The sequence below is a fragment of the Ursus americanus genome, chromosome X (genome assembly GCF_024610735.1).
Source record: "Ursus americanus isolate L20-20 chromosome X, mUrsAme1.1.p, whole genome shotgun sequence".
NCBI classification, from domain to species: Eukaryota; Metazoa; Chordata; class Mammalia; order Carnivora; family Ursidae; genus Ursus; species Ursus americanus.
The window spans coordinates 51,212,960-51,222,705 of record NC_142164.1 but is presented as its reverse complement, the minus strand read 5'-3'; positions in this window follow the sequence as shown (position 1 = coordinate 51,222,705).

The following is a 9,746-nucleotide window of genomic DNA, read 5'->3' as shown; positions in this document are numbered from 1 at the left end:
CCTTTCTAGTCTTTGTTATTTTGGTCTTTCTTTAGCACTCAAAGAGTCCCCTTTACTATTTCTTGCAGGGCTGGTTTAGTGGTCACAAGCTCCTTCAGTTTTTGTTTGTCTGGGAAACTCTTTATCTCTCCTCTCTTCTGAATGAGAGCATACTGGATAGAGTATTCTTGGCTGTTGATTTTTCCCATCCAGCACTTCATACATATCATGCCACTCTCTTCTGGGCAGCCAAGTTTTTGTGGAAAGATCTGCTGCTACCCTTACTGGCCTTCCTTTGTAAGTTAGGGACTTCTTTTGTCTTGCTGGTTTTAGGATTTTTTTTTCTTTATCACTATATTTTGAAGATTTAACTATAATATGTCTTTTGTTGGTCTTCTTTTATTGATTTTGTTGGGAGTTCTATATCCTCCTGGATTTGATGTCTGTTTCCTTCCCCAGATTATGCAAGTTTTTATCTATAATTTTCTTAAATAAACCTTCTACCCCCTTTTGTCTCTCTTGTTCTTCTGGGACTCGTATGACATGAATGTTACTACATTTGATGGAGTCACTGAGTTCCCTAAATCCACTCTCATGATCCCCAATTTTTCTTTCTCTCTTTTGTTCAGCTTCAGTATTTTCCACGATTCTATTTTCTATATCACTTATTTGTTCCTCTGCTTCTTCCATCCTTGTGGTTGCTATATCCACTTGGTTTTGAATGTTAGTTTTTGCATTTTTTCATTTTGGCCTGTTTGTTTAGCTCTTTCATCTCTGCTATGAGGATCTTCCTGGTGTCTTCCACGCTTTTCTCAAGCCCAGCTAGTATCCTTTGATTTCATCAGTCATATTACTTATATCTGTTTTGATTAGATAGCTGGCCATGACCTTTTCTCCTTCTTTCTTTTGGGATGAATTCCTCCATCTTGGCATTTTGTCTAGGTCTCTATCTTCTGTGTATTAGAAAAGCCTGTTATGTTTCTTGCTTCTGAGAGTAGTGGTTTTATGAAGAAGGGATCATATAACCAGGGCCTGGCCCTCAGGAAGTGTCTCTAGGGTGTGCTGAGTGTACTCTGCTGCTATGTTTTGGCTGCTCTGTCCTTCAGGGCACTAATCTGCAGAGATTTTCCTTCCCTGCAGTGGGCAGTATTTGGACCTTGGCCAGAGTGTGGTGAATTTAAACTATGTGTGGCCTGGTTGGATTGTTAAAAGAGACCTGATGCTATTTCCGCTAGAACTAAAGCTTTGCAGAACTCTATGTTCAGTGGACATGGTGTGTGTAGAGGTTTGTGCTGGTCTTCTGGTGAAGGGGCCCATTGCACTAGTCTTTAGGCACACTTTTCCAAGAATAGCAGAACCAGCAGAGCACAGGGGCATGGGACTTGGTGTAAACAGGTTAGTCTCCCAATGTTGGGATTGTGCTGTTTACTGAAGTTGGTTTATGCTGAAGAGTAGGGGAAGGAAATGGTACCTTTTGTCCTGAGAGGGGAGACCGTGTTTGCTGCTCTCAGGGAAGCACATTTAGAGGAGGGAATAATTTTTCCTCATGTGTTCCAGGTGTTTTTCAGATTGCTGATTTCACACTGTCTGTCTCTGTGTCACTTGCCTGCCTACAGCAGTGCAGCACACCTTGGGGTCTATCCCATCCATGCCTGCTGACTTTTACAAATTCCAAACTCCAGGGACCTCATGTGGTGGGAACCTACGCTGGTCCTCTGGGAAAAGGTCTTGCTTAAATGGGACTGATGCATGTTTGACCTAGAAGGACAGGTGTGCCAGAAAGCAGAGGTGTAGGGTTTGGGCCAAATCAATCTAAACAGCCACTATCTGGGTTAGCTGCCCTCAGCAGGTGCCTCCATTCCAGGGAGGGAAATGATTCTTTTGTCCCTAGAGAGGCAATGCCATCTCTTACAGATGGGCTCCAAAAAGTATGAGAAATCTCCTACTGTGCACCTTTGGTGATCCACAGATTGTGCAGACTGCCCCAGAGTTGCATGCCTGCCTCCTCTACAGGAATAAGGCAGCGACCCTAGGTCTCCATCCCAGCCAAGCCAAGGGACTTCTAAAATTCCAGTATTTGAGCCCCGCTGGTTGCAAAAACTCACAAAAATCAGCCCCTGTCATTTCCCCAGCCAATGACTTTAGTTGTCTTTGTGTGTTTACTTGTGCACTCCTCTGTCTCTTGTCTTTCTCCATGACCAGGGCTTTTCCCCTCAGTTGTCTCCACAATCCATTTCTCCCCCAAACCATGTCTCCCCACTTCCTACATTCCTCTATGTGACCTCTTCTCTCCCTCTAGTTGTGCAGTTTGTTCTACCAGTCCTCAGGTCAATTTCTTGGGTATTCAAAATAATTTGATAGTTATCTAGTTGTGCTCCAGGAACCAAGCAAGCCTAGGGTCCTTCTACTATGCTTCTTAGCTTCTAAAGGAGATCTTTTGATGTCCATCTGCTCCACCTGACTACCTCTGTTTCTTAATTAGCTTTGATGCTGACAGTAGCCCTGTAATGGCAACATGGCATAGTGGTTAAGAGTGGGATGTGGAGTTAAACTGCTAGACTTTGAATGCCACTTATACTATATACTAGCATTGTGATTTTGAGCATTTTACTTTCACTTCCCATCTTTAATTTCCTACTCTATGAAATGAAGATTATAATAGTACATATATCATACAGTTATAAAGATGAAAAGAAAGGGGGGTAAACAGAAGGGGGAATGAAACATGAGAGACTATGGACTCTGGGAAACAAACTGAGGGCTTCAGAGGGGAGGGGGGTGGGGGAATGGGATAGGCTGGTGATAGGTATTAAGGAGGGCATGTATTGCATGGTGCACTGGGTGTTATATGCAAGTAATGAATCATGGAACTTTACATCAGAAACTAGAGATGTACAGCATGGTGACTAACATAATATAATAAAAATATTATTATTAAAAAAATAAAGATGAAATGAGGTAATACATTTAAAATACTTAGATCTGTATCTGGAAACTTAAAGTACTCAGCTGCTATTATTATCTCTTCTTTAGGGATAAAAATCAGCTATTCAGAAAACATATGTGGCTAGCCCAAGGCCACTGGGTAGTAACTAGAACCAAAATTCTAACCCAGAACCCTTGAGTTCCAAAGCTACCACCGTTTTCTAGACCTGCATCTCCTCTTGAGAAGGCTTGGTTCATGCATTTTGGTTTTGAGATTGAATTTCATTATTTTCCTAGAGGAAATGCATGAAACCAAAACATCCAATCCACTTGGAAGCAAGCCCACCTGCATGTTATGTATGATGAGAAAACTAGGGAGTATATGGATGATTGCACACTTCTTGTCCAGATGCTTGTATGATGGCATACATTTGTCTTCACAACACTTAATATTGCTTTCTAGTCCATTGTCAGAGTTGTCAGGATCAGTAGCATACTCAAGAATTTGTTAGAAATGCAAAATCCCAGGCCCCACCCCAGACTGAAACAGAATCTGCAATTTAGTAAGATCCAGTCGATTCATATGTACATTGCTGTATAAGAAGTACTGCTATAGTCATTCAGTAGAAATTAATTAAATGGTGTTCTGACATGTTACATTTTCTACATATTTACAGTCTAATTTTAATAAGTCTGTCTATCCTATTTATTTAGTTGGGATTTAGGCAAGATTTAGCGTTGCCTAAGCATTTGGGCATCTAAATACTAAACTAAATATTTATTTTTAAAAGAAAAGAATCAAAGGGATTAGAATTTCTGCATGGCAACTCAACCCCAAATCACTACAGTTGTTAATTTTTCCTGAACATCTGTGAAGTATAATTATAATTCACCATACTTTGAATAGTAATTGTGTATGTGCTATTAAAGTATTAGGATAAAGCAAATCAATAATATGCAAACTCATTTAAGAACTTTGCCAAATGTTTCAATAATTTATTTTAGATTATTCAACTAGGGAAAACATTACTAATAATTAACTGTCTCTTACTTTCTCCACCAAGCAAGCAAATAACTCCATGATAGACGCTGAAATAGAAAAGCAGAAATTTTGAATTAGGGGTGGTGCTATGTACCAGTTATTTTCTTTCTTTCTTTTTTTTTTAAAGATTTTATTTATTTATTCGACAGAGATAGAGACAGCCAGCGAGAGAGGGAACACAAGCAGGGGGAGTGGGAGAGGAAGAAGCAGGCTCACAGTGGAGGAGCCTGATGTGGGGCTCGATCCCATAACGCTGGGATCACGCCCTGAGCCGAAGGCAGACGCCTAACTACTCTGCCACCCAGGCACCCCAAACCAGTTATTTTCTACAATAAAATCATTCCATAGTTTTTCTGTATATTTCTGAAAATCTCTCTAAAATCCAAATGATGTTAATAAATCTTTGTGGAGTTACTTATCGTGAAATTTTTATTTACTATATTAGAAAGATGTGGCAATATTATTTCACTAAACATGAAAGACTGCAAACCAATATTTCAGATTCCAGTTTTTTTAAAGATTTTTTTTATTTATTCGACAGAGATAGAGACAGCCAGCGAGAGAGGGAACACAAGCAGGGGGAGTGGGAGAGGAAGAAGCAGGCTCATAGCGGAGGAGCCTGATGTGGGGCTGGATCCCATAATGCCAGGATCACACCCTGAGCTGAAGGCAGACGCTTAACTGCTGTGCCGCCCAGGCACCCCTCCAGTTTTTTTAATTCCAAGAAATCTTGACAGTAATGCTCATTGATTTACAAATAAAGCTTAACAATTTATAAAGTGACTTTAAAAGTGACTGAGAAACACCACAATTTAAATGAAAGGAATTTCCATAATAGATAACTATGGACTCATTAAGCTAAACAAAGTGAGGTTGACTTTTGAGCTGAACTTCTTGGAATTTTGTTTTTATCTCTTCTATGACCCTTCTTATGCGTAAGTATTGGACAGATTTTGACTACATTGCATGTAATATGGCCATGAGGAAACACCATCTATTTTAATTTATACTTTTTGTCCAAAGCAAAATGGCAATAAATATATTTTCAAATGGATTGTATTTCCAAATGGATATGTCTTATATAGACTTTGATAATATTTGCTTCTTGAAATATATTTTCTGATTAACAAGTGGCTTTCTATCATATCTTGAAATGTGTTATCTATAGTTTATGACAGGAAATTCCCTGAAACTTACTTCATTTAAGTCAGCCTATAAATATGTTAATAAATATATCAATATTTGAATATATTATAAGAAATCTATGGACACATATATTAGTTACAATGTTTTAAAAATTTTATATATTAGAACAAGTAAATGCTGCATGTTATAGAAAATTAACTGATTACTTGTGGTATTTCCAGAGAGCTGAATTGGGATATATAGTAAGTTTATGTAACTGAAATTAAAATCCCTTTCATCAAGTAGTATAGTCTTTAATGCAGGTGAAGGGTAGACAGTGACAAGAGCCAAAGAAACATTATATGCAAAGAAACGTTAGTGAAATATAGCATAAATTAACTGCTGAACAGAGATATATTCAGGCTATTAATGTTTACCATCTACGTGGCATGAAAATGATTTCACATACATTATCTCCTTATCTCTCTTGTAGAGATGCTAACTAGACATGTGATTTAATCTCCATTTTGTAGAGCAGGAAGGTGAGGCTTAGACAGGTTACCAGATTTGTCTAGTCATATAACCAGTAAATAGCAGACTAAAGTCAAATTAGGATTACTTAAATCCTAATATAGTACACATTTCCATTATATTGTACTGCATTTCTGGAGGCTATTTGATTGTGAAGATGAGAAGAATACTATCAACAATGCTTGATTTTGTTTGCTGAGGACCTGAAACCAGTATTTTTATGGCTCCAAAAGAGAGAATAGCTATGTGTTTACCCTACTTCTCCTCCAAATTTGCATAAGAATATAAGAGGTTATTTCTATGGATAATAACAGCTTGATGGGTTAAAAATAGGTCACAAACCTTGCAGGGTTGTTGCAAATGTCAATAAAAGAGCAACATATTTACAATGTTGCTCTGAGAACAAATAATATATTTCATAGGAAGGAAAAGAGGAAGAAGGTTGAGAGGAAAATAATTTTAAGGGCCTATTGTGTGTCAGACACAATGCTAGCTACCTATGGATGCTATCTCATATTTTCATTGTTCTCCATAGTCATCAAGAGAAGTTGTTTTGTTCTACTGATTTCACAGATGAGCAAACTAAGGCACAGAGACAAAGTGACTTGCCTAAGGTTATGCAGTGAATGGAACCAGAACTGAAATCATGATCTGTGAACTCCTAGTCCTGTATTCTTTTCAATATCTTCAAGATGAGTCTCCAGACCTTCCCATAAATAAAGGAGAATGATATGTTACATAGGAAAATCCAAGGTGCCCAATCATTTTGAAACACTATGATATGCAGGCTGATAATAGAATAATTGAATATTGGCATTTAGTGCAAGTATTGGTGAAGTAATGTATTTTAGAGAGTGAAAGATCTAACATGTTGGCATGGGATTAATTCCTTCAACAAGGAGTTATTGAGCTTCTACTATTGCTAAGGTACTATTCTAGGCTCAAAGGACACATTACTGAATATGACAAAGACACTGCTTTCATGGAGCTTAGTCTGGAACATGGAAGGTGTTTGCAAACAGATAGTAATCAAACAAAAAATACACTAGATAATTAGCTTTTCACTCACAGAAGATGATAAAAGTATTTACAACTAGATAACTAAGAGATTTCTGAACAGTCAATTTCATGTAGGGCAATTTGCAGATGAGATTCTTTTATTTTATTTCTGATTAGTTAACATACAGTGTTATATTAGTTTCAGGTGTAAAATATAGTAATTCAGGTGATTTTTGTTGGGGGGGAAGGACAGTGGGAGCCGGAGAGAGAGAATCTTAAACAGGCTCCACACCCAGTGCGGAGCCTCATGTAGGGCTCAATATCACAACCCTGAGATCATGACTTGGGCTAAAACGAAGAGTCAGACACTTAGCTGATTAAGCCACCCAGGAATCCCAAGATGCTTTTTAAAAGCAGCATCTTTATGGAATTTTAAGGAAACAGGTGTACCATAAATTGTATATTTTGCTGTTTCTCTAACAGATGTTTCTTAAAATGGATCAAAAGGGAGCACTGAAATCAGATTCTGGGACAGTGGATATTCAAGACTTGCCTAGGTCCCACTTTCATTACTCACAGGATGAATGAATTTCTTATTCTGTATGTTAAACTCATTTTATTTGCAACTTATTATAGATTTATTTATTGATTATGAACTGTTGGCACCAAATAATTTGTTACTTCTTCCCTTACCACCTTATTACTAAATGTTTTTATTTAAAATTCAAGTACACGCCAGCAGCTTTCTCATGCATATAAGATCTATTCTCCTAAGCCAGCTCATAAATTAAGTAGAGAAAACACAGTGAAGCTAATTACAGATTATTTCTTTTATGGGAAAAAATGTTCATAAACAATCTCAGTTTTTCATATAAAAAAATGTATGCATTTGGATGAATACTTCCTTAGGTAGATTCTGAAATGTTTCAGATAAATGAATAAAATGTTTGTTACCAAATGAAATAAACAAAAAGCTTGGAATTTTGAGTTCATATGCTATTTAGACACCTAGTCATGTGAATAGGGTAAAATTTCATGTAGTTTCAATAAGTTACTGGTGTATAGTAATCATCAGGTTATACAAATTATCTCTAGCCCCATTTCTTTTTATTTCCATATTTTATCAATGGCATATCTAAAAGTGCCTAGAATAAATGCTGGTACAAAGAAAATGCTCAATTACTATTTATTAAACAAAATAGTTACAAACCACCTCACTTCTGCAGCACTGACAAATAGCTGAAAAAAAGCAAATGGGCTTCATTCTTTGAACATGTTTTCAGTAACTATAAGTATAACAGCAATAATAATAGCAATAGGGTATTGAACACTACTTATGCCATGTCCCAGGCACTTATTACATGTGATGAGGACACGGAATACTCGTGAGGTTCAGTGGGGTTGAGTCCGGAGCCGACGACCAAGAAAGAATTCTTGAGGCATTTTTGGTGCAAAATTGGTGGTTTATTAAAGCATGGGGACAGGACCCATGAGCAGAAAGAGCTGCTGCACTGGGGTTGTGAGGGGTGGCTGATTATATACCATGGGGTTGGGGGAGGTAAGGAAAAAGGGAGGTTGAGAAAATACTTTCATATGTTAAAGAAGATTCACAAGATACCGGAGGCCTTGCCATTGTCAAGTTAAGATTGTTTTTCCCTCTAGGAAGGCATTAACATTAAGATGGTTGGGAACTTCCTGGAGGCTGCAGATTATAAGGACATTTAATCCTATCTTCATTCCCTTCCGGAAGCTAGGTTATTGGTAGAAATGCTTTGTTCTTGTAAACTGCTAAGACATTTGTAAACTGAGGGACTGTGGTATCTATAGGTTAACTATTTCTTTGTCCTTTAGGGCAGCCAGGAGTGCCTGAGGAATGTCAAGTACATCCCTTGGGGGGGGGGTTGCAGGGTGTCAGTTTCTGCTTTGTCCTCAGTTTGCCTTCTGTTCCCTCATCAGGGTAGGTATAATAATATTCTTATCTCCATTCTGAAGTTGAAGAAACTGAGACACTTAGTTATATATCCCCCTACAAAGCTAGCATGTGAAAAGACCAGGTCTCAGTTGAAATAACATGTGTTTATTCTAAGACCCAGGTTTGAATCTTGCCTCTACCACTTACTAGTGATGAGAACTTAGGTAAATTTTACTTAATTTCTCTAATCCTTAATTTTCTCATCTATAAAATGGAGTTTGTATCTATTTTATAGGATTGATGTGAAAATTAAAGCAGATACAGTATGTAAGTTTCCTAAGTATGTGCTTAGTATACAGTAGGTGTCCAACAAATATTAGTTTAATTCTCCCTTTACTCCTTTTACAACTCTCTTCCTTCCCCAAAGTTAAAGAAAATAAAGAGATTGGAAAAATAAAATGAAATTTTGAAAAAGCATCACTGTGTTTATTAGGACCAGACACTGAAAGGTGTATGAGTTAATTTGGTGGTGAGGCTCCACAAAGCACAATAGAGATATTTAAGCAAATGTTTATTGGTAACAATCGACCTTTTTTTTAATTTTCAAGATTTCCATTCAGTAATGATGAGGTACAGGTGATATATGTGAGGTTCAGTGGGGTGGAGTCCGGAGCCAACGACTAAGAAAGAATTCTTGAGGCGTCTTTGGTGCAAAATGGTGGTTTATTAAAGCACGGGGACAGGACCCATGGGCAGAAAGAGCTGCTGCACTGGGGTTGTGAGGAATGGCCTATTTTATACCTTCAAGTGGGGAGGGGGCTAGTGATAGCGTAAGTCTCTATGGAATTTTGGAAGCAAGGTCTCCAGGACCTTGAGGGGGCTAGCTACTGTTGGGAAAGTGTCATTTACTACCGTCTAAAAAAACCTTAGTCATGAGACCCTTCAGATGTATATTGGTGGGCCATATGCTTGGGGGATGATTTGCCAACACGTATCTTGGCAAGGGGGGGGTGTTAGAGATAAAGGAAGTTTCCAAAGGAATTTTTATACGTTAAAGTAGACTTACAGGATCTTGGTGGAGGGAAAGGGGTCAGGCTAGGACTGCCTTTTGCCCTTAGCAAAGTATTAACATCGAGGCAGCTGAGTTCCTAGAGGAATGTCACCATGCCTGTTTCAAGGACTTGTCAATGGGCTGTAGGTAGTAAGGACTGTTTCTTTGTCCTTTAGGGCAGC